Source organism: Macaca mulatta, chromosome 3 (assembly GCF_049350105.2).
Source record: "Macaca mulatta isolate MMU2019108-1 chromosome 3, T2T-MMU8v2.0, whole genome shotgun sequence".
In the NCBI taxonomy this organism is placed as follows: Eukaryota; Metazoa; Chordata; class Mammalia; order Primates; family Cercopithecidae; genus Macaca; species Macaca mulatta.
The window spans coordinates 37,142,682-37,169,220 of NC_133408.1; the positions used below are offsets into that span (position 1 = coordinate 37,142,682).

A 26,539-nucleotide genomic window follows, 5' to 3' on the forward strand; every position below is an offset into this window, starting at 1 on the left:
TGTTTTAATTATAAAATTAAAACTCCAAATGGTCACAAGGAAAGGCAGAATTAAAGCAATTCAAATTCTCTTTGTCTTCATAATGACTGTGCTATTGTTTATTCTGAATCTACTAAACACAGTTAATATGTAATATGCAATGCCACAGGGGATGAGGACCTGAACTCCACACCAAGTGAGCCCTAGTGATTCAGAATCTTGGCAGACTTCCTCTTCACATGAGCACGTGCTGCTGGCTCCCTGAGTGCTAGGGGTGACTCTACAATGGGGACTTCTCCAAATTAACCTCCACATCGAAGACTATTTGTTTAGAGGACAAGTCATTCAATGTGCCAATCTGAAGCGATATTATTAAAACTCAACAGTAACTGTGGCAATTGTCTAGAAATTAGACCAACAAAGAGACTGAGGGGGAGACATATGTTATCCCTGGCATTGTGTAGAATCGCACGTGGCGAGAATGAAGAGCAGATTGACTTTGAGTTGGGGTGTTATTGTTTTAAAATTCCCTACAGACGACACACTCCCGATCACACCCTGTCCGACCCCGAAGGTAGACGGGCTCCTGCCCTTTGGGAGGACCAAGGAAAGATGGATCCATTTGTGAGCTATGAGCAAGACACTGTGTTGGGCACCTACTTTTTTTTTTTTTTTTTTTTTTTTTTTTTGAGACGGAGTCTTGCTCTGTCCCCCAGACTGGAGTGCAGTGGCGTGATCTCAGCTCACTGCAACCTCCGCCTCCCAGGTTCCGGCCATTCTCCTGCCTCAGCCTTCTGAGTAGCTGCGACTACAAGCACCTGCCACCACACCTGGCTTTTATTTTTAGTAGAGATGGGGTGGGCACCTGCTTTTAATGAACAGGGCTGGCATCAGCCACATCTAGTGATTTTTGTGGCATTCTTGCAGACATACTCAAGGACAGTGGTCCGGGTAGCAGTTCCTCTGGGATAACACTGGGCCCCCCCAGTGACAGCCCAGGGTGGGGCAGGTCCATCCTCCGATCCAGCTGTAGTTCTGCAGCTCCTGCTGCTCTGATGGAGCCTGGGCCCCGAACGGCGGAACCCTCCCGGAGCAGAGCACGGGCTTGTGAAAGACACTTTGGATCTTGTAGGTTATAGCTCCATTTCCCACGCACAGGTTTTAAAATGTATTTAAATATTTCAAATAGCCTCTAAATTTTTCAGAATTCATAAACCTGGAATAGTAACAAGATCATAAAAGAAAAAGCCCGCTCCCAACCAATAGGAAACAGAACTGAGGTATTTGTATGTTTATCATTTATTTCCATTTCCCACCTGGATAGTCCCCGGAGATTTGATTTCTCGTTTCCTGGAGAATCTAAAGACAGAAAGCAGAACTCCGTGTTAAATAATCTTTACCCTACACCTGTTCAAACTACTGGCAAGACACTAGTCATTTGTCCTGATGCACAAACATCAATCCAGGGGACATGAAATTTTAACTATCAATAAATATTCCGACATCCGCACACATGAAGCATCTAATTCCAGCATCAAAACGCAGATAAGCACGAACAGATATTTGGATTTATGGCAAAAGGAGTCTCATCTGGAAACTTCTCCCAGGAAGGTCTGGCAGGTTGGATGTAAGGAATTTGGGACGATGCCTGCATTTCCTCTGCCCATTTCTACCAAGTCGGTCCTATAATCCTGTTTAATTAATAATAAACATTGCAGGATTTTTTCCCCCGCATTTGAATTATGTTTGAAATGTGACGGCTGGATGCTTCTTCTAAAAATGCTTTGAAAAATCAACCGTGTCAGAAATGAGTGATTTATCATCACTCAGAATGCTGGCAGGGGTTATCTCAGAAGAGGGGAGAATTCATGTTGCTTCCTGCCGGCATTTCTGCTACAGAGCCGGTCCGATTTGTTTTCTTCCTGTGCTCATGCATGGGGCAGCTTCTGCATGAGGCACTCCCCTCACTAGTTTTGTGTCTTTTTTTTTTTTTTTTTCTTTCTCCCAGGATCTGGCCAGGCCTTTGGAGGCCAGACCTCCCTAATAGCACAGCAGCAGGCAGGGGGAGGAAGGAGAGCCTCTGGGTCCTCGGGGCACTCCCTACGGTGCGCACCAGCCACCAGCCAACATCAAAGGTCAGGAGAAAGGAGCTCTTGTGGTCTGGATGACTTCAAATAAGCTGCATCACACTGTGAAACGTTCAGTCTGCTGAGCTTCCAGGCCAAGGTTCCTGATCAGATTCTGTTCAATCACAAGGTACAGCTCTGCCATCCATAGTCTGCCCTGTTAGGAATATAAGCAATTGAGCACTTGCTATGGATCATACTTTTTTTTTTTTTTGAGACAGAGTCTCGCTCTGTCGCCCAGGCTGGAGTGCAGTGGCGCAATCTCGGCTCACTGCAAGCTCCGCCTCCTGGGTTCACGCCATTCTCCTGCCTCAGCCTCCCGAGCTGGGACTACAGGCGCCCACCACCACGCCCGGCTAATTTTTTTTTTTTTTTTTTTTTTTGGAGATGGAGTCTCGCTCTGTCTCCCAGGCTGGAGTGCAGTGGCCAGATCTCAGCTCACTGCAAGCTCCGCCTCCCGGGTTTACACCATTCTCCTGCCTCAGCCTCCAAGTAGTAGCTGGGATTACAGGCGCCCGCCACCTCGCCCGGCTAGTTTTTTTTTTGTATTTTTTAGTAGAGACGGGGTTTCACTGTGTTAGCCAGGATGGTCTCAATCTCCTGACCTTGTGATCCACCCGTCTCGGCCTCCCAAAGTGCTGGGATTACAGGCTTGAGCCAACGCGCCCGGCCAATTTTTTGTATTTTTAGTAGAGACAGGGTTTCACCGTGTTAGCCAGGATGGTCTTGATCTCCTGACCTCGTGATCCACCTGCCTCGGCCTCCCAAAGTGCTGGGATTACAGGCGTGACCCACCCCGCCCGGCCCTGGATAATGCCTTGTTCTAAGACCTTTATATGCACAATCGCACTTGATTTTCACAAAAGTTGGTATTCGTTGCATCCCCATTTTGCAGATGAGACAACTAAGATACACACACAACAAGCAAGAGGCCAAAGCCAGGAAAGTAACCCAAACAGTCCGATTCCGGAACCCAGACTCTGAGTCATTTCACTGTATTATTTATCATTATTAATAAAACTGGGTGTGGTAGCTCATGCCTGTAATTGCAGCACTTTAGGAGGCTGACACAGGAGGATCTCTTGAGTCCAGGAGCTCACGTCCAGCCTGGGCAACGTAGTGAAACCCCATTGCTACAAAAAATAAAAACACGTAGCCAAGGATCTCCATGCCTGTGGTCCCAGCCTTGGGAGGCTGAGGTTGGAGGATCACCTGAGTCCAGGAGGTTGAGGCTGCAGTGAGCCATGATTGTGCCACTGTACTACAGCCTGGGCAACAGAGGAAGGGCCTGTCTCAAAAATAATAGTCTTTCTCAGCACTCTATACCAAGTGATGTGCCGAGCCCTGCATAGATAACTGCATCTTTTACTCTTATATGATTGAGATCATTGTCCTTCTTCGACTGCTGAGGGAACTGAGGTTACCAGAGTGAAGTCAGTTGTCTAAGGAAAGTCTTGAACCAACACAAGGACCCAGGTCCTCCCAGACCCATAGCTCATTTTCAAAGTACTTACTTAGTGTCACTCTGCTCGAGTGACATGACAGATGGGTGGTGGGGGCTGCAGTCTTGGTGGTGAGTTCCCTGGAGATCCACCCTTTGGAACAACATAGATGCTCCAGTTTCAGATTTCTCACGTCCAGTGTCTGTTCTGGGTTTTGTCCCCTTTGCTGCATTTAAGTAGCCCCAGCAGAGAAAGCCACAGAATGGTGATGTGAAAACAGCCATGTGCACCGTTCCTCTTCATCACCCGTCAGATGGTTTCCAATCAGGAAGAAAAGCTGGCCCGTAGTAAATGCTGGAGAGTATGTGGGGCAGAGGGCGCGCTCATGACCTGCTGATGCAAATGCAGGTTGATCCCACCTTGGAGCAACTGGGCAGTACCCGGTGAAGTTGAACCTGTGTGACCCCATGACCCAGAAAGTCCATGGGAACATGTAGACCAGGAGACACACATGGCAGACTCATGGTTTGAAAATGGGAAACAGTGGGAGACAACTCCATGTCCATCAATGGGGGAAGGTGGACCAGACGCGGTGCATTCATAAGATAGACTTCTACAGGTAATTGAAATGGATAGACTAGATATGCATTGATAACACAGGTAATTATAAAAAAATTCAATGTCGAGTGACACAAAACGAGTTCTAGGAACCTCAAAGCAGCCCAAACTATATTATAACAATATTATAGATTGTTCATGGGTACACCTATAAGAGGGTAGAGACACATCCCCGACTCAAGAGAGGGGAGAGGGGCTGACCTTGCATGTGGGGCTGAAAGGGACTTCATTTGATCTGTGATGTTTTGTTCACTATATATATATTATTTATTTATTTTCTATTTATTTTATTTTGAGATGGAGTCTCACTGTGTTGCCAGGCTGGAGTGCAGTGGTGCAATCTCAGCTCACTGCAACCTCCACCTCTTCAGTTCCAGCGATTCTCCTGTGTCAGCCTCCCAAGTAGCTGGGATTACAGGCACGCACCACCACGCCCACCTAATTTTTGTATTTTTAGTAGAGATGGGATTTCACCATATTGGCCAGGATGGTCTCGATCTCTTGACCTCGTGATCCACCTGCCTCGGCCTCCCAAAGTGTTGGGTGTGAGCCACCGAGTCTGGCCCACTTTATATTTTTGTAAATATAAATATATGAAATGCTGGGTGTGGTGGCTCCTGCCTGTAATCTCAGCACTTTGGGAGGCTGAGGCAGGAGGACCACTTGAGCCCTGGAGTTTAAGACCAGCCTGAGCAATAAAGAAAATCCTATCTCTACAAAGGAAAAAAAAAAAACCCACCAAAACAGAAACTCAGCTGGGCATGGTGGTGTGCACCTGTGGTCCCAGCTACTTGCGAGGATTGCTTGAGCCCAGGAGACCCATGTTGCCATGAGCTGTGATCGCACCGCTGCACTCCAGCCTGAGTGACAGAACGAGACCCTGTTTCAAAAACAAAAACAAAAACCCAAAGACAGAAAATGTTGGCATTTGTCAGTTTTGGGTGGTGCGAACCTGGGAACGTGTTCTGTTATTCTCTGCACTTTTTGTGTTTTGAATATTTCTAAAAAAAATAAAATAACCCATGTGAAACTACATACTGAATTTCTATGGTCCTCTTCTCCCCTGAATAGGGAATCTGTTTTGGAGTGGGTCTGGTGGCAGAAGGGGGCTGAAGCCAGCTCCTTGAACAAGTGAATTTCCTGCCAACACGCTTTCCTCGGCTGTGGCACAGAGGGAAAGCAGAGAACTGGCTGTGTTTGCAGTTGCATCTAGACCTTTTAAAAAAAATCTGGACATTGTAGGCAATATTAACATATACACAGAGGCATGGGCGGGGCGGGGGTGGGGCGCGGAGAAAGCAAATCAATCAATAAATGCATTTCTTCTGTTCCTGACCTTAGATAATGTGCACGGATTAAGGGGCATGTCACTTGTTTTTAAAACCAGTGTTAAATATTAATTACGAATCGTATGGCTTGACCCCAGCAGAGGCCACTGTCCCCCCTCCCTCGGGGCTCTCCCAGAGCTCTGAAAGCAGCCCAACCTCCTCTGCCACCGAGAAGCCAGGCAGATTTACATTAGGAATCACCATGATTCTTGTTCTTTCTATGGTGGTTACCGTGGACAAGACAATTATGGAAACAGAATTCATTGTTCGAACAGGCTGAGCTCATAATATTAGTGTGGATTTATAAAAACTCTTTTCTTGGCCAGGAATTAAAAATAGCTCATTCTCTCCCCACACACCCGTCTCTTTCTCTTGCCAGATTTAGAATCGAGGAACCTTGATAGTTTTCCTCCTGGTTAATATTCCTGAGGCAACTCGCATTTGCAACACTGTTGAGAATCATTTTATTTTAAACATCAGTTCTTTCCACTATTCCTGTGAGGGAGTTCCAAGTTATTAGCTCGGTTTTAAATACAAGGAGAGGGGAGTGGAGAGGCTTGGGGCCTCTCCCAGGGACCAGGTCAGAGAAGTCTGCATGCTCAAGGAGAGTGGAATTTCAGTCCCTTCTCATCAGCTGCCTTTTCATCTGTCCTCAGTGTGTTCTCTGCCACTTTAGCATGTAAAAGATTTCAATGACCGGCCAGGCACGGTGGCTCATGCCTGTAATCCCAGCACTTTGGGGGGCCGAGGTGGGTGGATCACAAGGTCAGGAGTTCGAGACTAGCCTGACCAACATGGTGAAACACCATCTCTACTAAATACACAAAAATTAGCCAGACACAGAACACACCTGTAATCCCAGCTACTCTGGAGGCTGAGGCAGGAGAATCGCTCGAACCCGGGAGGTAGAGATTGCAGTGAGCCGAGATCATGCCACTGCACTCTAGCCTGGGTGACAAAGCAAGACTCTGTCTCAAAAAAAAGGATTTCAATGACCATTTTTTTAAAATGCACATGGAAACAGAAGCCCCTGGAGTAGCCCCAGCCAGGAGCTGAACTCAGGAGTCCCAGTGCCCTGTCTGTGGTTCTTGCAAGTCTTCTCCTCTGCACTGGGTTAAATGCTGTCCTCTCCCAAGTTCATATCTACTTGGAACCTCAGAATAAGATCTTGTTTGGACAAAAGGTTTAATTGCAGGTACTATGAGCTGAGACAAGGTCATGCTGGTCACAGCCTCACATTCCAGGGCCACTTCTTGCAATTCCTACCCCTCTCTTGGTTTGATTTCTCCCAAAGCTGTTTCCTAAACCTCTGCTTCTCAAACATTAATGAGCACATGGGTCACCTGTGCATTGGCAGTTTTGTTTTTTTTTGAGATGGAGTCTTACTCTGGCACCAAGGCTGGAGTTCAGTGGTGCCATCTTGGCTCACTGAAACCTCTGCCTCTCGGGTTCAAGCGATTCTCCTGTTTCAGCCTCCTAAGTAGCTAGAACTACAAGTGTGTGCCACCACACCTGGCTGCTTTTTGTATTTTTAGTAGAGATGGGGTTTCACCATGTTGGCCAGGCTGGTCTCGAACTCCTGACCTCAAGTGATCTGCCCACTCTGGCCTCCCAAAGTGCTGGGATTACAGATGTGAACCGCCGTACCTTTAGCAGTTTCTGATACTACAGGTCTGGGTGGCCTCATTCTGCACCTCTCACAAGCTCCCAGGTGACGCCAGGCACCTGGTCTGGGGACCATACTTTGAGTAGCCTGGGTCTCACCATCACCTGTGACTCTAGCCCTGGCCCATCAGTGACTTCCTGGCTTCTGGGCTCCCCTCCATCAAATCCACAGGTTGCTAACACCACCTGATGTCCTCAGAGCAAAGTACCTATTGATGGCCGGTGATGGAGTAGGCAAGCACTTCGGGCTCGGGGAATTTAAGCTCTTTTATTGCCATGACTTTTATGTCCTCTCTGCATTTGAGAGCTTTGCAACTTCATTAGTGTACAGAGCACTGCTGAAAGAGTTTCTTGGTGGCCCCTCAGACCTTTTGATAAACAAACATTGTGAATGTAATCATCAGGTTGCCACCATTAAAAATTATATTATAATTAGAGATGATACAAGCTGCCTGAACCTTTGATGAACACACTGCTTTTGTTTGGAACTGTTGTTAAATGAATAAGTAGGCATTTTTCTTGCAAAGCAATGTTCTTCCTGCTTAGATGATTTTCTTTTCTTTTTTTTTGAGACGGAGTCTCGCTCCGTTGCCAGGCTGGAATGCAGTGGCGTGATCTCTGCTCACTGCAACCTCCGCCTCCCAGGTTCCAGCGATTCTCCTCCCTCAGCCTCCTGAGTAGCTGGGACTACAGGCGCGCGACCACGACCAGCTAAATTTTTGTATTTTTAAGAGAGACGGGTTTCGCCATGTTGGCTAGGATGGTCTTGATCTCCTGACCTTGTGATCCGCCCGTCTCAGCCCTTAGCTGATCTTTCTATAAGCTTTTCCTATGATCTTCTTATTTGCTTTCTTCCTAGAAGATCTTTCTACAAGTTTATTCTATTCTGCTGATGTCATTCATTTTGCATGGAACATTGCTAGTGGCGTCCAGGGGAAATCTTTATGTTTAAGGGCTGGGGGACGATGTTAGAAGCTATGATACAACTCAGAAATTATAAGAGGAAATAATTATTACAAGAGAAGAAATATCACACTTGTCTACACTAATGCACTTGACTGTCAAACAAAGAGATCTTTAAGATGATGCAGCACGCACCACGCAGGAGAAAAATGAGCAGAAAAAACGCGGCTACAATTTGTTCTGAGTCATATCTCTTATAGAAGGGATTGCATTCTGCTCTGTAATCATTTACTAAGAAAGTTGTTTGCAAATTAGAGAGGAAGGATTCAGGCTATGGAAACCAGCTCGAGGTCAGGTGTTGTGGGGTTGCCAGGGTTTGAGTTTTACAAAAAGCGTCTCACCCAGTTCGCACCTAGCGCGAAACAGATTCAAGGCACAATTTAGACAGAAGGTGAAAAGGAGATCCTCACTCTGGCATGGGCTGAATATTTGATACCTCCAAAGTCAAAAATAAGAACGGCTATAAGAAGAAAGGCAATAATAGCCCTATCAGAGTAATTTCATTGGGCCCTAATACACGCCGCGGGATAGTTTGTATTGTATTTTAGAGCTGGGAAAACAAGCTCAGAAAGGATATCTTCATGAGGTTGCTCAACTCATATGGGCAGACTTTTTTTTTTTTTTTTTTTTTTTTTGCGATAGGGTCCTGCTCTGTTGCCCAGGCTGGAGTGCAGTGGCACGATCTCGGCTCACTACAACCTCTGCCTCCTGGCCTCAAGCAATTCTCCTGCCTCACTTTCCCAAGTAGCTGAGACTACAGGTGCATGTGTCCACACCTGGCTAATTTTTGCTTTCTAATTTTTTTTTTTTTTTTTTTTTTTTGGTAGAGACTGGGTTTGGCCATCTTTCCCAGGCTGGTCTCAAACTCCTGGGCTTAAGTGATCCTCCCACCTCGGCCTCCCAAAGTGCTGGAATTACAGGCATGAGCCACTGCGCCCAGCCTAGAGCTTTCTGTCTCACATGTGCCTCTATTCAGGATTCCACCCTAGTTTTGGAGAAATAGATTCACATTCTGAGTAGTAAAGTTAAAACCAAGGATCTCATTCATGAATGTTACGTCACCTACAATTATTGCCAGGTTCTCCTTAATGTCATGTGTAGGCTGCCCAATACCTGATGCTCAAAACATATCTTAGGGAGGAGAAAAGGAGAAAAAAGAAGACAGGGAGACAGAACTGGAGAGACAGGAAGTGAGTTTTTTGATGAGGTTGACCTACATTGGTGAGAATACAGCACGGGTGATTTCAAGCTTTCCCTTCACTAATTTCAGCTTTTGCTGAGATGGAGTTTTGCTCTTGTCACCCAGGCTGGAGTACAATGGCACAATCTTGGCTCACTGCAACCTGTGCCTCCTGGGTTCAAGCAATTCTCCTGCCTCAGCCTCCCAAGTAGCTGGGATTATAGGCGCCCGCCACCATGCGCGGGTAATTTTTGTATTTTTAATAGAGACGTGGTTTCACCATGTTGACCAGGCTGGTCTCCAACTCCTGACCTCAGGTGATCCACCCACCTCGGCCTCCCAAAGTGCTGGGATTACAGGTATGTGCCACCATGCCTGGCATTTTTTTTTTTTTTTTTGAGACAGTCTCACTTTGTTGCCCAGGCTGGAATACAGTGGCACGATCTCAGCTCACTGCAACCTCTGCCACCCAGGTTCAAGTGATTCTCCTTCCTCAGCCTCCCGGGTAGCTGAGATTATAGTTCCCTGCCACCAAGCCCAGCTGATTTTTGTATTATTAGTGGAGACAGGGTTTCACTATGTTGGCCAGGCTGGTCTTGAACTCCTGACCTCAGGTGATCTGCCCACCTCAGCCTCCCAAAGTGCTGGGATTCCAGGCATGAGCCACCGCACCTGGCCTTTTTGTTGTTTTGAGACAGGGTCTCACTCTGTCACCCAGGCTGGAGTGCAGTGGCTCAATTATAGCTCACTGCAGCCTTAACCCCTGGGCTCAAGCAATCCTCCTGCCTCAGCCTCCTGAGTAGCTGGAACTACAGGCATGCACCACCATGCCCAGCTAATTTTTTGTTGTTGGTGGTGTTAGTTTGTAGAGATGTAGCGGTCTTGCTATGTTTCCTAGTGTATTAGTCTGTTCTTGCATTGCTATAAAGAACTACCTGAGATTGGGTAATTTATAAATAAAAGAGGTTTAATTGACTCACCGTTCCACAGACTATACAGGAAGCATGGCTGGGGAAGGCCTCAGGAAACTCACAATCATGGTGGAAGGCAAGGGTGAAGCAAACACGCCTTACATGGCCGGAGGAGGAGGAAGAGAAAGAGTGGGGAGATGCTACATAAACAACCAGATCTCGTGAGAACTCACTCAGTATCACGAGAACAGCAAGGGAGAAGTCCTCTCCCATGATCCAATCACCTCCCATCAGGCCCCACCTGCAGCACTGGGGCTAACAATTCAACATGAGATTTGGGTGGGAACACAGATGCAAACCATATCACCCAGGCTGAAGTTGAACCCGTGGGCTCAAGCAATTCTCGTGCCTTGGCCTCCCAAAGTGTTGGGATTACAGGCGTGAGCCACTGCACCGGGCCAGGCTGCCTTCTTCTCACAAGGAGTGTCTACTCCCAAACCCAGTGCTGACCTTGTGGCCCTGCTCATGAAATGCTCCAACACCCACCCACCTTCCAAGCCAGGACCAGGGGAGCTTCCTGGCTCATTGCTCTCCCAACACACACACATTTCGGCCACCAAGCCCTGGCTCCAAACTTGTCCCTTCACTTTATCCCAGATGCAACATCTGCAAGCGGCAGCCATCCATTGATCCCGACAAAAAAACTGAGGCATTGATTTCTCCCAATCTGCCCCCAGCCACAGACCAGATTGAGCTGAAACTGGCATCAGCTGGGTGGGATCTTCTTGAGTGGCTCCTTTTGCCTAATGGGCAGGGTGCAGACAGCCTAGCAGGTTTCATCAGGATTGCCACAACCAGGCCCTGTGGATGTCAGAAGCCTTTCGTATTCTCACTGGCCAGTCTCTGGACCAGCCCTGGTCTCCAGCCACAACGCTTCCTCCTGCATCACCTTTGTGGGTGCCCTTGACAGACGTCTGCACTTTCCCCACCATGTACTTGCAACCTCCCTCCTCCGAGAAGCCCTCAGACCTCACTCTGGCCTGCAGCGAGGGGCTGTGGCTCCTCTAGGCCCCCAGGGCTCCTGCAGCTGCCCCTCCCCTGTTGCAGTCCCCACCTCACCGTGCTCCACTTGCTCCTTTCCAAGCCTCTTGTTCCCACGGCCCTGTGAGTGCCAGGAAGGATGACACACATCTCCCGTCGCTCCCCACCCCGGCCAAGACTCTGCCCCACAGACAGGCCTGATGTTTTCACACACCTGGGAATTGCTTTAATCTGAGATGCTAAGACTTTGCAGACACGGGAATGACTGCCAGGAAGAAAGGAGTTTACACTCACTGACTTCTGAAAACCGGAGGCAGCCCACGCAGGGCTGCAGGGGGAAGCACCTGGGTGGGCCAGGAGTCAGAGAGATGGGGGACTAGTGGGGCTGTCCCCTCATTCAGATAATGCTCCCATCAGGAAACCACCATTATTAAAAGTCCCCTTGTTTATTTCACTTTGCTAAGCCTTCCTTGCATGCATCGTGTAGCTTTCAGATAACATTTCCCCATTTGCTTATGTCACAGAGTTCGCTAATTCCAGGCGAGGAAGAAAACATTCCCAATGAATGCAGACACACGTGCCCTCTATTGTGTTCATCCCGGGCTATTTAGTATTTACTCTAAATCATCAATTTATTATATTTATCAATTTATTATGCATTCATTATTAATTATTACTAGATATTATTAATTATTATTGCTAATTAATTATTAATAACATAATCATTTAATTAGGTTATCGGGGTTCTCTGTTTTTGTCTTTGCTTTTTTTTTTTTTTTTTTTAGAGACAGGGTCTCACTCTGTCACCCAGGCTGGAGTGCAGTGGCACAATCACAGCTCACTGCAGCCTTGACCTCCCTGGTCTCAAGGATCCTCCCACCTCAGCCTCCCAAGTAGCTGGGACTACAGGTGTGCACCACCACACCCAGCTAATTATTTTGTTTTGTTTTGTTTTGTTTTTGTAGAGACAGGGTTTCGCCATGTTTCTCAGTCTTCTGGTCTCGAACTCCTGAGCTCAAGCAATCTGCCCCACTCGGTATTGGTGTTTTAAATGCTCAATGTTATGCAAAAATGCTTGGTGGATTGTCATACGGGGGTTGGAGACAACTTTAGTACTTTTTGGAAATTGCTGAGGGTGTTTGAATGGGTTGGGAATGTAGTTTGGTATTTCCCCCCCAATACAATGAAACATGGTATCTCATTATTCAAAAGCATTGTCTACTTGTGACACGTTTCAAGGAGTAGGTTGGATTGATTTTTCACTCAGCAATCCAGCAGTAGAGTTTCAATTCATTATTTTAAACTGCTACATAGTATTCTATAATATGGATATGTCTAAATGAATCCAGCTACTCTATAGATGAAAATTTACTTTATTTGTTTCTATTTTCCCCCACTCCAAACAATACTATACCATCCTTGGTTGTTGCTTTTTCCTCCACTACAAACCATGCAGTAAAATTCATTCATTTGCCGGCCAGGCACAATGGCTCACGCCTGTAATCCCAGCACTTTGGGAGGCTGAGGTGGGAGGATCACCTGAGGTCAGGAGTTCAAGACCAGCCTGGCCATGGTAAAGCCCTGTCTCTATTAAAAATACAAAAATTAGCCAGGTGTAGTGGCGTGCGCCTATAATCCCAGCTACTCGGGAGATAGAGGCAGGAGAATTGTTTGAATTTGGGAGGCAGAGGTTGCAGTGAGCTGAAATCGTGCCACTGCACTCCAGCCTGTGCAACAGAGCGAGACTCTGTCTCAAAAAAGAAAAAAAAAAAAAAAAGAATCATTCATTTTCCTTGTCCCAAACAGTGCTACAATAAACATCCTCCTCTATGTTTTTCATGCGTCGTTGGTTTTACTTGCGTAGGATAGATTCCCAAAAGTGAGGTTTCTTGCTCAAAGAGCATGCATTTTAAATTTTAATAGACATTGTAAGGTTAATTTGTGTAAAGTTTAAAGCAGTTCACACTCATGAACAAGGAATTTGAGTACCCGGTTTCGCATTTTCTTGTGCCATTCCAAGTTACCTACTGTTCTTTTCATTTTCTAGACTAACAGATGAAAAATAGTATCCCATAATTAATTCGCACTTCCTTGACTGTTTGTGAGGCTGAGTAACTCTCTCTAAGCCCAAAAGGCAATGTTGATGTCCCCTTCTGTGAATTGTCTGTTTATATCTTCTTGGACTACTTTTCTCTAAAGTCTCGGTTTTCTCATCCATAAAATGGGGAAATGAGAGTATGTATCTCGCGGGAGTCATGAAGATTTAATGAGTCATTGGCCATAAAGAGCTCTGCAAAGCAGCTTGCAACAGAGAAAACATTATCATTGTCATTACGTGCTGGGTGCCAGACACATGGTGGCTATCAAATCTTTTATCTTTTTTCTCCTTCCTCCCTTCTGTGTGTGTGTGTGTGTGGTGTGTGTGTGTGTGGTGTGTGTGTGTGTGTGTGTGTTCTCCATGCAGAGGGTTGGGCTTGGGAAAGAAAAAGGCCCACTTAAGATAAGAGAAAGACCATATCTTGGGCTGGCTGGAGGCCGGAGCCAGACAGGACCACAGGGGCAGTGGAAATTGTCAGGAGCTAAGGTTGGGGAACGCAAAGCGGGAGTCACTTTGGCAGGAGCGGTTTTGGGGGTTGAGAAAAGAGGGTCTGGGCTGGGCACAGTGGCTCCTGTCTGTAATCCCAGCAATTTGGGAGGCCGAGGCAGGCGGAGAGTTTGAGCTTACCAGTTCAAGACCAGCCTGGCCAACAGGGCGAAACCCCATCTCTACTAAAGAAAAAAAAAAAAATACAAAAATTAGCTGGGTGTAGTGGCACGTGCCTGTAGTCCCAGCTACTTGGGAGGCTGAGGCAGAATTGCTTGAATCTGGGAGGTGGAGGCTGCAGTGAGCCGAGATCACACCTCGCACCACTGCACTCTAGCCTGGGCGATACAGCGAGACTCCACTGAAAGAAAGGAAGGAAGGGAGGAACGGAGGGAGGAAGGAAGGAAGGAAGGAAGGGAGGAACGGAGGGAGGAAGGAAGGAAGGAAGGAAGGGAGGAAGGGAGGGAGGAAGGGAGGGAGGAAGGAAGGAAGGAAGGAAGGAAGAGAGGGAGGGAGGGAGGGAGGGAGGGAAGGAAAGTCAGTCTGATCTTGAGTCTTAACCATGGGAATAGTGAGGATGGACCACTTCCCGTGTTCCCAGCACTTTGCCTGGACAACATCCCAGTGATACGGGACGCGTCATTTCTCTCCATCTTATGGCTCAGAGGGGCTAAGCGATTTGTTCAAGGTTGCACAGCATGTGAATGGCAGAGCAGAAATGCAAACGTAGGATTTTCTAACCCCCAACCCCCGCACGCTCCACTACCCCATCTTAAGAGATTACCTGGCTTCTAAGTAGCCCTGCCCTTTGGCGGAGGAACCTCTGAACACCTAGGTCAGGCCGTGAAGCCCGACCGTTGGCATTTCTAGATTTCTCTGCTAGAATTTTAGGAAGAAAGTTGGAAGCCCCCAGAGTCATTGTGCAGCCTTCTGTATTTCTATATCAAGTAGGAGATGCATTTGTTACCACACTAATTAGAGCAGAAATTAACTGAAATGCTGAGTTTTAGCAGAGAGTGAATCGGCTGCAGGTGTCAGTAATTAGCAAAAAATGAGTCATTTGATGTTTGTAGACACACAGCCTTCTCAACTTTGATTCAAAAATAAACTTCGTGGGCACATTGTTCTGAATCACTCCTGCTAATGCATGTGTCTATCTTAATGTGGCAATTCAGTATAAATATTTTAAATAAATCAGTAACGTTGCTTTTCAGTGGCAGTACACACATGACATTTTCTGTACAAAAATGGAGTAAGGATAAAATATTTTTAGTAAGATCGGCAGAAACCTGAAAAACAGCCATACAGAAAGTACTGTTTCCTTGCTCTTGCTTTTTTTCCCTCTCTCTTTCTTTTGGTTTCTTGGAGTATAAATAATTCACCTTCAATATCCTGTCCTGAGCAGGGAATGAGCAAATAAAATAAACAGAATACTGGTGAGTACCTGTAGGGTTTGGGAATGGCATTAAAAATCTCCCTTAAACTAGACATTCTCCTGTTAGTTCACTGCTTGGGAACAGCGTGAGTTCTGAGGTGGGTGGAGTAAAAAGGAAACTTACACAGAGGTAGACGGAGCTGTGTCCTCTAAAGCAAAATCTATTTACTTATCAAACTAGATAAGTTGGCCAATTATGAGATACGAGAGCATCTGTGTGTAGAGCAGGTGGGAACAGAAGCCTGGAAATTATTTTTCCTCATGAACAGCAGTTGTGTGCACGTTGGTGTGTGTGTGTGTGTGTGTGTGTGATGTGTATGTTTGTGTGTGTGCATTTTAAGGCTTAGGATCAGTGCTTGCATTAACTGTAGCCCAACAGGGGACGTCCCCACCATGAAAAATGGAATACAAGTGTCTCACTCTCTCCTTTTTTTTAGAGACAGGGTCTCACTCTGTTTCCCAGGCTAGAGTGCAGTGGTGCAATCAATCACAGCTCTCTGCAGCCTCAAATTCCTGGGCTCAAATTATTCTCCCGCCTCAGCCTCCCAAGTAGCTGGGACTATAGGGGCACATCACCATGCCCTGCTGATTTTTAAAATTTTTTGTAGAGATGAGGTCTTGCCTGTGGTGCCCAGGCTGGAGTGCAGTGGTGTGATCGTGGCTCACTGCAGCCTCAAACCCCTGGCCTCAAGTGATCCTCCTGCCTCAGCCTCCTAAAGGGCTGGGATTACAGATATGAGCCCCTGCATCCTGCCTGGTGTCTCACTCTTGAGCAAGAGAGATGCCTGGCCCCTCCCACCCACTGGCTTGGTTCTAGAGCATCCTGCTGCTCTGTCTCTGAAGCATGCATCTGCACATGAGCAGGTCTTGGGTTGACCAGGGTGGGGCGTAGGAGGAGACTCTCCTATGGCCTGTGAAAAGGTGAGGAGACTCTGGCCCCAGCCAGCCTGACAGCTTTTGTGCTTAGAAGTTGGCTGGTCAGTGATGTAGGAAGAGTTGACTCAACACATTCTCTTCCACACCTTGGCATCCTTGAGGTTGACTAGTTGAATGGATTGAAACAAAGTGAATGGGTTTAAGTCCATGAATTCATGATTCGTAAAAAAAGAAGAAAAAAAATCCCTCATTGGTCACCTTTGGAGGATAGTAGGATACCCCCTCATTATTTTGAAAACTGGTCAGTAAAAGGGAAAAAAATTTAAGCATTTATCCTACCTTTCTTACGGCAATGATACATCAGCGTGACCAAATGGTTGATAAGGGGAAGGTCCTTGTTATAGAAGTATTCTAGCTAATTAAGGAAGAGGAATGTAGAATTTGAATATCAGCATTTTACATGTCCTAATGAATTAACGGATCTAAGCAATAACCATTAAAGAACGTGAACAACCTCTAAAAACGACACAAACCAAGCACTCTGTGCCCCCCAGTGGAAGGACAGGACACTACACTATGAAATATTCTTGCCAAACCCCAAAAACTGAATGTGATCAACACTAGATCCAACTACTGAGCTACAGAAAATGAAGAGGACAGAAGAACCTGTCAAATGACACCATGGAGATGTCATCATCGAAATCCAGACTGTGGCCTATAATCCCAGCTCTTTGGGAAGCCAAGGTGGGTGGATCACTTGAGGCCAGGAGTTGGAGACCAGCCTGAGCAACATGGCAAAATTCCATCTGTACAAAAAATATAAAAATTATCTGTGTGTCGGCATATGCCTGCAGTCCCAATTACTCTGGAGGCTGAGGTGGGAGGATCACTTGAGCCCAAAAGGTTGAGGCTGTATTGATCTGTGACTGTGATACTGCACTCTAGCCTGGGGCACAGGGCAAGACCCTGTCTCAATAATAATAATCGCAGACCGTGCAGGCTGTGGCTAGCTCTATAGGACAAATAATCCAATTTTTTCATTAAGTGAATTGTAAGGAAAAAGAGGGAGAGGGTAATAGGTTAAAGAAGGCAAAGAGATCCAACTGCCCATCACAACACATGGATCTGATTTAGATCCCAAAGCAGATTTTAAAATAATACAAGAAAAAATATCTATGAGACAAATTAGGGAACTTTGAACACTGCACATTTGATTAAGGAATTATTGTGAATATCTTTAGCTGTGATACTGGTATCGTGCTTATGTTTTTGAGAGATGCATACTGAAATATTTACATATTAAGTGACAGAATGACTGAAATCTGCTTCAAAAGAATCGAGGGCTCATCTAAAGTGGGTAGAGGAACAGATGAAATGAGATTGGCCCTGAATTGAAAATTATTAGGGCTGGGCATGGTGGCTCATGTTTGTAATCCCAGTACTTTGGGAGACCGAGACCGGAGGATCACCTGAGCCCAGGAATTCCAGACCAGCCTGGGCAACATAGTGAGACCCTCTGCCTGTACTAAAAATTTTTTAAAAATTAACCAGGTGTGATGGCTCATGCCTGTTGTAGTCTCAGCTACTGGTGGGGCTGAGGCAAAAGGATCACTTGAGTATGGAAATCTAGGAGGTCAAGGCTGCAGTGAGCCTCAATCATATCACTGCACTCCAGCCAGGTGAAGAGAGTGAGACCCTGTCTCAAAAATAAAAAAATGAAGAACTACATTTCCTTTCTGGAAACACACACACAGGTAGATGTGTTCCATGAATCCCAATACCTGGGACAGGGAGAGGCGGGATCTCTGCAGTGTGGGATGATTCTGGGCCTCTGAATGACACTGAGTGGTCTGGGTGGAACTCTGGAGATTTTCCGTCTTCCAGAGCGGAAGTCGGCATGCTTTCCGTAAAGGACCCGACAGTGAATATTTTAGGTCTTTCGGGCCTTATCATCTTGGTCACAGCTACTCAGATCTGCGCTGGTTGCCTGACAGGGGCCAAAGACAATATATAAATAAATGGGTGTGTCCCTGTTCCCACGAAACTTTATTTACAAAAACAGGCAGCAGACTGCATTTGCCCTGAGGCTGCAGTTTGACCAGCCCTGTCCCGTTGCTGGACAACAGAACGTTCTGTGATGACGGAAATGTTATTTCTGTGCCATCCAATATGGGAGCCATTAGTCACATGCAGTTACTGAGCACTTTGGATGGGGTTAGTCAGACTGAGGAACCAGTTTTTAATTTTTATTTAGTTTAAATTAGTTTAACTTCAAAAAGTCACATGGAGTTAGTTGCTACCACGTTAGACAGCACAGTTCTAGAGAGCCCAGCCCAGCCATTAAAAAAGAGGAGAGGCGGGGTGCACTGGCTCACGCTTGTAATCTCAGAACTTTGAGAGGGTGAGGCAGGAGGATTGCTTGAGGACGGGAGTATACAAGCAATATAGTATACAAGCAATACAGTATACAGCCTGGGCAATATAGCGAGACTCTGACTCTATAAACAAATTTAAAAATCGGCCAAGTGTAGTGGTGTGAGCCTGTAGTCCCAGCTACTCAGGAAGCTGAGGTAGGAGGACTGCTTGAGCCTAGGAGTTCCAGATCAGCCTGGGCAACACAGTGAGACCCTATCTCTACAAAAAGTATAAAAATTAGCCGTGTGTGGTAGCATGCAACTGTAGTCCTAGCTACACCCCACCACAGCCCCCTGCCCAGCTCCATCTGCCCTCCCTGCGGCTGAGCCTGACTGAGAGTGAAGTCCATTAAATCAGTGGCCACCTCGTCCTGCGAAGGGAGGTCATTCTCATCCTGGCTACTCTGGAGGGTGAGACGGGAGGATCACTTGAGCCTGAGAGGCGGAGGTTGCAGTGAGCCAAGATCGTGCCACTGCCACCGCCCAGTGAGCCTGGACAACAGAGTGCGACCATCTCAAAAAAAAAAAAAAAAAAAAGAGGAAGAGGAGACACAGCCCAGGGGAAAGAAGTGATTTGTCTAAGACATGGCTCCAACCTTTGGGTTCACGCTTCTCCCTACACCACGGTGTGAAGTTGCCTGAACTCCAGAACCACCGAGGAATGAGGCGGGAGACCTGGGCTCTGATCCTCAGGCTGGGACCTGGGGAAAGTCATTCACCTTTAGTGTTCTGCTGTGTCTCCATTTGTATGAGGACCACACCCCAACCTCCTCTCCCCGTTCACCTGTGGGGGCTGCCAGGGGGATCACAGGAGACAAAGTAGGCAGAGGCCCTTTGAAAACTTCAAAGGGTCCCGGGAGTTTCCGGATGTTCTGCATTAATGTATCTAATCCAAGGTAGGAAAGCGAAACGTGGGCTGCGAAAGACGAAAGACGGGAGGGAAGTCGGGTGATTCATTGTTTGGCTGGAACTCTCGCGGGTTAAATCTCTCTTTCAGTGAATTTCCTGGGGAGAATTCAGGGCCCTGTTCCAGCTAACAAATTCATCCCTTTGCTTTGACTCTGAACCAGATTCTGGGATGGTATCAAAGCCAGCCTCCCAGGAGTCGCCTGAGAACTGTCTGGTTCCCGAGCTCTTCGACCCTCCTGCCTCCACTCTGCAGATGCTCCTGCTCCCATCTCCCCGGAGCAGACCCCACCACACACCCCTGCTCAGCCCCATCTGCCCTGCTTGCAGCTGAGCCTGATTGAGAGTGAAATCCTTCATTAAATCCGTGCCCACCTCGTCCTGCAGAGGGAGGTCATTCTCATCCTCATTCTCCTTTCCAGAGAAGGATGTGGGGGAAGGCAGGGAGGGCAAACGCAGGGAGGCATCCTCCTGTCCAGAACTGATTCCCCTTCTGAAAGAAAGAAAGGCAAAGATGTCCCTGAAGGGGACATTAAAACTCTCAACAAGACCCTCAGCCTGGGAGTCTTCTTCCCAAGGCCACGGTCAGGCCTGAGAGGTGTTCTCAAAGACCCGGCGTGAAATCCTTTTCCTAGACAAAGATGATTCCAAGCGGGAAGGGGAGCGGGGGACCTTGCACAAGGCAAGTAACTAGGCCTGTGGGATCAAGTTCATACCGTCTACCCTCCGTCAAACGCTGTGCTTGAAACGGTTCATGTTTTTTAAAAGGATGGCACTCTGACTCCCTCCATTCTGCTCTGCCCCATGATGTAACTTAGAAATCACGAGAGCTCCCCCCAAAAAAAAAACAACAACGAAAAAAACCAACAACAAAAATCCCCAGCAAGATGTGCTCAGAGACCTTGGTCTGCAAATGTTTTTGCCAGATGCTGAGAACCTAGGCAGAATCCAGAGCAGTTTTTATACGGATTTGATGTTTTGTTGTTGTTGTTGTTGTTGTTGTTGTTTTGAGACAGAGTCTCGCTCTGTCGCCCAGGCTGGAGTGCAGTGGCCGGATCTCAGCTCACTGCAAGCTCCGCCTCCCGGGTTCATGCCATTCTCCTGCCTCAGCCTCCCGAGTAGCTGGGACTACAGGCGCCCACCACGTTGCCTGGCTAGTTTTTTTTTGTATTTTTTTTTTTTTAGTAGAGATGGGATGTTTAACTCACCACGGAGAGGTCCCTGAACTCTCCCTGGAGAAAAAGGAAGTCGATGGAGTTGTTTGTAGGGAGAAAACTACAGCGTGATGCTGGAGGGATCGGGGATCCTCCTTCAAGGGTTTAGGGGCCTCTGGGTGAGGGCCTTTCTGGACGGTTTCTTCCCTTGGCAACAGGAAGCCAGGATCACAGAGGAAAAGGGTCCAGCCCAGACTTGGAGCTGGCCCCTTTGGAGGAGCCCTAGGGGGTATCTGTTAAACAGGAGCAGGTGAGCCTGTGTTACAGGACCCGATCCGGACCCCAAGAGGGGGTTCTTGGATCTCTTGCAAGAAAGAATTCGGGGCGAGTCCACGGAGTAAAACGAAATCAACTTTATGAGGAAAGTAAAGGAATAAAAGAATGGCTACTCCGCAGACAGAGCAGCCCCGAGGGCTGCTGGTTGCCCGTTTTTATGGTTATTTATTGATGATATGCTAAAGGAGGGGTGGATTATTCATGCCTCTCCCTTTTAGATCACATAGGGGAACTTCCTGACGTTGCCATGGCATCTGTAAACTGTCACGGTGCTGGTGGGAGTGTAGCCGTGAGGGTGACCAGAGGTCACTCTGGTGGCCATGTTGGGTTTGCTGGGGTATTGCCAGCTTCTTTATTGCAACCTGTTTTATCAGCAAGGTCTTTAGCACCTGTATCTATCGCCGACCTCCTATCTCATCCTGTGACTTAGAATACCTTAACCGTCTGGCAATGTTGCCCAGAAGGTCTCGGCCTCATTCTACCCAGCTCCTCTTCAAGATGGAGTTGCTCTGGTTCAAATGCCTCTGACATCGGGGTGGCGGGGTTGCCCTGCCTGGCTTCTTAACTTCCTGGCTCAGAACCCAAACCTGTTGCCTCTGGCTACCCAGCCAGTGGGACTGTGACAGCTGGGACAGGAGAGCCACTCAGCTTATAAACACCTGTGAGCAGGTATCCAGTAGCTAGGGGGAGAAGCGGTGGGTAGCCACGGGGCCTCCCCGCTTAGGCAGGAAAGGACTGGCTTCCCCACCCACCCCACCCCCACCACCACTTTCTGGAACTTTCCTTAAACAACTGCTGGGCTGTTGCTATTTGCTGCTTCCCTTCTTTTCTTGTTAAAACATTTTATATTTTAAATTTGTTTGCAGACCATTTCCAGAAAAAAAAATATGTGTGTGGGCCACATTTGTCATCTTGCAAATCGTATTTATTTTTTATTATTAGAGATTGCAACGTGTGCCTCACCGTGCCTTTTTCTTCTTAGTAAAACTAAACAGTTTAGTTTAATTTGGGTACTTAAAAAACACATAACTCACATATCTGAGGCACTTAGAGTTACCAAAGTCATAGAGATGGAAAGTAGAAAATAGGTTACCAGGAGCTGGGAGGAGGGTGCCATGGTTCATACTGAGTGTCAACTCGATTGGATTGAAGGATACAAAGTATCGACCCTTGTGTGTCTGTGAGGATGTTGCCAAAAGAGATGAACATTTGAGTCAGTGGCTGGGAAAGGCCCACCCACTCTTAATCTGGGTGGGCACCATCTAATCAGCTGCCAGCATGGCTAGAATAAGAGCAGGCAGAAAAATGTGAAAGGAGAGACTGGCCTAGCCTCCCAGCCTCCATCTTTCTCCCGTGCTGGATTCTTTCTGCCCGCCAAGTTCTTCAGTTTTGGAACTCGGACTGACTCTTCTTGTTCCTCAGCCTGCAGACAGCCTATCGTGGGACCCTGGGATTGTGTGAGTTAACACTTAATAAACTCCCCTTATATATATACCATTAGCTCTCTCCCTCTAGAGAACCCTGGCTAATACAGAAGGGGAGATGAGAGGTGGCTGAATGGGGACAGAGTTTCAGTTTGGGAAGATGAAAACATTCTGGAGGTGGATGGTGGTGATGGTTGCCCAACACTGAATGAGTTTAATGCCACTCAAATGTGCACTTAGAAATGGTTACAATGGGCCAGGCACAGTGGCTTATGCCTGTAGTCCCAGCTACTCAGGAGGCCGAGGCGGGAGGATTGCTGGAACCCAGGAGTTCGAGGCTGCAGTGAGTTATGATTGCATCACTGCACTGCAGCCTGGGTAACAGAGCAGGATCCTGTCTCTTAGAAAATGGAAATAATAATAATAATAATAATAATAAAATAAAGAAGAAATTATTAAAATGGTAGATTTTATGTTAGGTATATTTTAGCACAATTAAAAAGAGCATAAACATAACCAGTAGGCATTTTGGTGCCTTATTAAGATGCTGTGTGTTTAAGCTTTTGTGAGGCTGGTGTGTGTGGGTGTGCGTGTGGGCATGTGTGTTTGTTGTTGCTGTGTTTTATTTTCCCTGGCTGACTTGGTGAGCTCTTCATTGAAAAATCAGTCTTTCCAAGCCCATTAATATATTCTTTAAGTCTGAGGGAGAAATTATCTTTTTTAACATTGTATTTTTTAAAAGGAAATTTTTCATGGCTTTCATGAGCTGGACAGTCAAAATTCACACGGGGGCTCTTTGGACCACTCTCCTTTATTTTTTTTGAAATAGAGTCTTGCTTTGTTGCCCAGGCTGGAGTACAGTGGCATGATCTCAGCTCACTGCAACCTCCACCTCCTGGATTCAAGTGATTCTCCTACCTCAGCCTCCTGAGTAGCTGGGATTACAGGCACCTGCCACCACACGTGGCTAATTTTTGTATTTTTAGTAGAGACGGGATTTCTCCATGTGGGTTTGAACTCCTGACCTCAGGTGATCCACCCGCCTTGGCCTCCCAAACTGCTGGGATTACAGGCGTGAGCCACCGCGCCTGGCTGCTGGACCACTCTCCTTGAAACAGTTTTGTTCAATCCCTTTTCTCCTCTTGGCAGCGGCCACAAAATGGAGTCAAAACGTTCTTTACTGCTTGCCTTGTTGATTCACACCTGTAAACCCACAGCTTTGGGAGGTGAGAGGAGTTTGAGACCAGCCTGGGCAACATAGTGAGATCTTGTCTCAATAAAAAAATAAAAAATTTTTTTAAAATTAAAAAAAAAAAAAAAAAAAGAAGACCGCAGAATAGAGTGCCTGGAACAGAGTTGTCCTCAGTAAATGTTGGCTATGATGATTAATCATAGTCTTTATTGTTATTGAAATTATCACTGCGACCAGGCGTGGTGGCTCACACCTGTAATCTCAGCACTTTGGGAGGCCAAGGCAGGAGGATCGCTTGAGCCCAGGAGTTTGAGACCAGCTTGGGCAAGATAGGGAGACCCCATCTCTACAGAAAAAAAAAAGAAAGAAAAAATTAAAAAGAAAAGAAATGCTGGCCAGGTGCAGTGGCTCATGCCTGTAATCCCAGCACTTTGGGAGGCCGAGGCAGGCGGATCACCTGAGGTCAGGAGTTCAAGACCAGCCTGGCTAACATGGTGAAACCCTGTCTCTACCAAAAATACAAAAATTAGCTGGGCGTGGTGGCAGGCGCCTGTAGTCCCAGCTACTTGGGAGGCTGAGGCAGGAGAATGGCGTGAACCCGGTAGCTGGAGGTTGCAGTGAGCCAAGATTGCGCCATTGTACTCCAGCCTGGGTGACACAACGAGACTCCATCTCAAAAAAAAAAAGAAAAGAAAAAAAAGAATAAAGAAATGCTGTGCGGTCACTTCAGACCTGGTGATAATCTCTTTTCTTCTCCACCCACCCACCCACCCAGTTGTATTTCCCATGGAGCCCAGTAGAGGGCAGAGGGTAGCATCTTAAGCACATCCCAGGTGGGTGGGAGGATGACACGGGATTAAGGAGCTTCTCTTTTTTTTTGTCTTGTGTTCTCAACACACTTGCTTTCTCTCCTGGAGGGTGTCATCTCTTACCCACGCTGTGGAGTACATGCCTCACTTTACCCTGTAAGTAGCCCAGCTCGAAAAGCCGCCATTTCTTTCCCATGAGCAAGGGGCCTCCCCTTTTGGGGCTTTTCCTTTAGATTGGGCAGGTCTGGAGATTCCTTCCCTTCTTCCCTCCTTGGGAGGGGTGCTGTTTAGCTCGGGTGCGTGAACCCCAGTGATATGGTTTGGCTGTGTCCCCACCCAAATCTCATCTTGAATTCCCACGTGTTATGGGAGGGTCCCGGGGGGAGGTAATTGAATTATGGGGGCAGCTCTTTCCCATGCTGTTCTCGTGATAGTGAATAAGTCTCACAAGATCTGATAGGCTTTTTTTTTTTTTTTTTTTTTTAGACAGAGTTTCACTCTTGTCACCCAGGCTGGAGTGCAATGGCACCATCTCAGCTCACTGCAACCTCTGCCTCCCAGGTTCAAGTGATTCTCCTGCCTCAGCCTCCCAAAGTAGCTGGGATTATAGGCACCCACCACCATGCCCAACTAATTTTTTGGTATTTTCAGTAGAGACCGGGTTTCACCATGTTGGCCAGGCGGGTCTTGAACTCCTGACCTCAGGTGATCCACCCGCCTCAGCCTCCCAAAGGGCTGGGATTACAGGCATGAGCCACCGTGCCCGGCCAAGATCTGATAGTTTTATAAGGGGGAGTTTGCCTGCAGAAGCTCTCTTTGCCTGCCACCATCCATGTAAGATGTGACTTGCTCCTCCTTGCCTTCCACCGTGATTGTGCCTCCCAGGCCGTGTGGAACTGTGGGTCCATTAAACGTCTTTCCTGTATAAATTACCCAGTCTCGGGCATGTCTTTATTAGCAGTGTGACAATGGACCAGCACACCCAGAGAAGCTCTTCTCAAGTCATGAGAAGCACCGGATCACCTGAAAGTCCCAAGGGCATATGTGGATTCTGTCTCAGGAGGTGCAGGTTTTGAACCAAGTTCCAGGGAATGCTTGCCAGTACATGGACAACCACCCCTCCAGCTGCAAGTCTAAGACCTTCAGAGTATCATTGGCCAAGACCCCACAGAACCTTGTGTGTGGGGAAGACACAAGACTGGGCTCTGACCCCAGACACTACCCACTGGGCCCGATAGGGAACGTGGCAGGCTTGTCACAGCTCCCAGTCAGCGGAGAAACCCCTCTGGCTATGAGAGCCATATGCTCTGGTTTTATGGTGAGAGAGGAGCCGGTAACCACAGAGGATGGAGTGGACTGGCTCAGAAGCATGCAGGACCAATTAGGAGCACTCCTCAGATTCTCTGCAATGCAAACTGCCTAGGGCATCAGTAAGGCCCCAGGGAGTGCTCCGGGCGAGAGAAAGTTCAGGACACACCTCACAAAGTCCTGTCTGCTTTCTGTTCTTTGAAATGTTCCCTTCTAACAAGGAAACAGAAGTGACTTTTGCCTTCTCTTTGCTCAGTCCAAGTCTAACCAGAACTTTTTCTTTCTTTCTTTCTTTTTTGAGATAGGGTCTTGCTCTGTCACCCAGGCTGGAGTACAGTGGCGTAATCACAGCTCACTGCAGCCTCTACCTCCCAGGTTCAAGTGATTCTCCTGCCTCAGCCTCCCAAGTAGCTGGGACTACAGATGTGTGCCACCACACCTGGCTAACTTTTGCATTTTATTTATTTATTTATTTTTGGTAGAGATAGGGGTCTTACTATCTTGCCCAGGCTGGTCTTGAACTCCTGGGCTCAAGTGATTCTCCTGCCTCGGCCTCCCAAAGTGCTGGGATCACAGGTGTGAGCCACCATGCTCGGCCTAACCAGGACTTCCTTGGATTCACATATGCCTGGCTCCTGGGAGGAATGAAGTGAATTCTTACCTGCTGGGGAATAGAGGAGGGGCACAGAGCCTGTGTTTTTACACTAACGACTGTGTGGGGCCCTACAGACCTGCCTTTCCATGCCCAACCTCCTTCTTTGACCAAGACAAAACTGCAGGTTCACTGTGGCAGGTGATTACAATGGACAGAGGGTTTGTTCCCGTACTCCATCTACCAGTGGTGATAC

The 26,539-nt window shown here is 47.3% G+C and overlaps 1 long non-coding RNA gene across 1 annotated transcript; it reads right to left on the reverse strand.

Moving 5' to 3' along the window:
* Positions 1–1,976: 1,976 nt before the first annotated feature.
* LOC106997333 (uncharacterized) lies at positions 1,977–20,266 on the reverse strand. Its single transcript, XR_001443497.3, has 4 exons — positions 20,185–20,266; positions 19,844–19,961; positions 10,282–10,369; positions 1,977–2,262 (listed from the first exon to the last, which is right to left on the reverse strand). It is a non-coding gene; the product is annotated as an uncharacterized LOC106997333 (long non-coding RNA).
* Between the last annotated feature and the right edge of the window lie 6,273 nt (positions 20,267–26,539).